At 33.6% G+C, this 3101-nt stretch overlaps 1 non-coding gene across 1 annotated transcript; it reads right to left on the bottom strand.

Moving 5' to 3' along the window:
• Positions 1-217: 217 nt before the first annotated feature.
• On the bottom strand, positions 218-326 carry LOC140808539 (small nucleolar RNA R71). Its single transcript, XR_012112958.1, has one exon. It is a non-coding gene; the product is annotated as a small nucleolar RNA R71 (small nucleolar RNA).
• Positions 327-3101: the final 2775 nt, after the last annotated feature.

Raw genomic sequence — 3101 nt, 5'->3', positions numbered from 1 at the left:
GAAAATCCATACATGCATTTACGAGAGTTTGAAGAAGTGTGCAACACATATAATGATCTAAATTGTAGCATGAACACCATTCGACTTAAGCTTTTTCCTTTTTCTTTAAAAGATAAAGCTAAAACTTGGCTACAAAATCTTAGATCGGGATCCATTCGAACTTGGGATGAATTGCAACAACAATTTTTGAAAAAGTTTTTTCCATCTCATAGAACAAATTCTTTCAAAAGGCAAATCATCACTTTCACTCAAAAACAAGGAGAAACTTTTTATCAATGTTGGGATAGATACAAAGAATTGCTTAATCTTTGTCCACATCATGGTTTTGAAATTTGGAGAGTTGTTTCTCAATTTTATGAAGGCTTAACACCTAAAGATAGGCAAATGGTTGAATTTATGTGTAATGGAACATTTGAAGATAAAGATCCAAATGAGGCAATTGAGTATCTTGATTCATTAGCTGAAAATGCTCAAAATTGGGACACTATAGGTACAATCGAACCATCAAACAAGATTCAATCTCCTACATCTGGTGGAGGTATGTACACTCTCAAAGATGAACATGATCTTCAAGCTAGATTTACTTCTTTGGCAAGAAAAGTTGAAGCACTTGAATTGAAAAAGAATGGTCAATTAAAATCTGTTCAAGAAATTGCGTGTCACATCTGTGATACAAGTGATCATTTCACAAAAGATTGTCCCACTTTGCCCTCTTTTAAAGAATGTCTCCATGAACAAGCCAATGTTTTGAACAATTTCAAAAGGCCAAATTTTGAACCATTTTCTCAAAATTACAATCCAGGTTGGCGAAACCATCCAAATTTTAGTTGGAGGAATGATAATGCTGCACAATTTCCGCAACCACATTTTCAAAATCAACAAAATTTTCAAAATTATGCACCTTATGTTCCTCCACCGAAAAGAAATTTGGAAGATACATTGAATTCTTTCATTGCAAAGCAAGAGTCTATCAATACTCAAACTGCTCAAACCATGACAGATTTGAAAGATACTCTTGCTAAATTTGCATCTGCACTTAATGTTCATGAGAAAGGTAAATTTCCTTCACAACCTTTGCCTAATCCCAAGGATCATCATTCACAAATTGGAACTTCTGGAACTCAACCGATGGATCAGGTAAAATCTGTTATTACCCTTCGAAGTGGTAAGGTTGTGGAAAAATCCATTCTTGAACCTTGTGAAGATGATGATAAATCAACTTCAAAGGGTAAGGAAGTGGAACCCATAACTTGCGAAGAGGAGGTTCAACAGACAGTGTCACCACCATTCCCTCATGCATTGAAAAATACAAAAAAATCAAATTTGAATTCTGATATATATGATATTTTTAAACAAGTAAAAGTTAATATTCCTTTATTAGATGCAATAAAACAGGTACCATCATATGCTAAATTTTTGAAAGACTTGTGCACTGTGAAAATAAAATTGAATGTGAAAAAGAAAGCATTTTTAGCCGAACAAGTAAGTGCAATCATTCAAAATAATAATACTTTGAAATACAAAGACCCTGGTTGTCCTACTATTTCATGTATTATTGGAGAACGAAAGATTAAAAAAGCCTTGCTTGATCTTGGAGCTAGTGTGAATTTACTTCCATATTCAGTTTATCAAGAACTCAATCTAGGCGAGTTAAAACCTACTTCGGTAACACTTTTACTTGCCGATAGATCTGTTAAAGTGCCAAGAGGTATGGTAGAAGACGTGTTGGTCCAAGTTGATAACTTTGTATATCCTGTCGATTTCATAGTTTTAGATACACAACCTATCGAAGCTTGTAATGCAATTCCTGTAATTTTGGGTCGTCCATTTTTAGCAACTTCTAATGCTCTTATAAATTGCAGGAATGGAATAATGAAGTTGTCATTTGGTAACATGACCTTGGAGCTCAATGTTTTTAATCTTTGTAAGCAACCACATGACAAAGGAGATGAAAGTGAAGATGAAAATCTTATTGAAACTCTTGTGGAAGAAAACATTCAAGAAGGGAGTACTCGTGATCAATTAGATATTTGTTCAATTGAAACTGTTAAAGAAAATATTGAAATTGATCTTGATGATTTTATCAGGTATCACTCGTTAACAGGATCAGAGAAAGAATTTGAGGCGAAATATGAGAACAAAGACGAACCACCCATATTGGAGTTAAAACCCTTGCCAGAAGAATTGAAGTATGCATTTCTTGGAGAAGATGAAACATATCCAGTGGTAATTTCTTCCAAACTAGAAAGTGATCAAGAAGGTAAATTAGTTGATATGCTTAAAAGACATAAAAATGCAATTGGTTGGACACTGAAAGATCTCAAGGGCATTAATCCACTAATTTGCACACACAAAATTCATTTAGAAGAAAATGCTAAAACATCTCAACAACCACAAAGGAGATTAAATCCACACATGAAAGATGTTGTGAAAACTGAAGTTCTCAAACTACTTGATGTTGGGATTATCTACCCTATTTCTGATAGAAAGTGGGTAAGTCCAACACAAGTAGTTCCAAAAAAATCTTGCATCACAGTGATAAAAAATGAAAAAGGTGAATTGTTAACAAGTAGAGTCCCATCTAGTTGGCGGATGTGTATTGACTATAGAAAATTAAATGATGCCACTAGAAAAGATCATTTTCCATTACCATTTTTGGATCAAATTTTAGAAAGAGTAGCTGGTCATCCCTACTACTGTTTTCTTGACGGATATTCAGGCTATTATCAAATTCCCATTGCACTCGAAGATCAAGATAAAACTACATTCACATGTCCTTTTGGAACATTTGCATTTAGAAGGATGCCATTTGGATTATGCAATGCCCCAGCAACATTTCAAAGATGTATGCTAAGCATTTTTTGCAACATGGTTGAAAATTGTTTGGAAATTTTCATGGATGATTTAACTGTCTTTGGGATTACATTTGATAATTGTCTTGAAAATTTGAAAAAGTTTTAAAAAGATGCGAGGAAAAAGGTCTTATTTTAAATTGGGAAAAATGTCATTACATGATTACTTCTGGAATTGTTTTGGGACATGTCGTGTCATCTCATGGAATTGAAGTTGATAAAGCAAAAGTTGATGTCATTGCCAATTTA

Source organism: Primulina eburnea, chromosome 12 (assembly GCF_022965805.1).
Source record: "Primulina eburnea isolate SZY01 chromosome 12, ASM2296580v1, whole genome shotgun sequence".
In the NCBI taxonomy this organism is placed as follows: Eukaryota; Viridiplantae; Streptophyta; class Magnoliopsida; order Lamiales; family Gesneriaceae; genus Primulina; species Primulina eburnea.
Note: the sequence above shows the minus strand (reverse complement) of the source record. Positions and strands in the feature narration are given on the sequence as shown.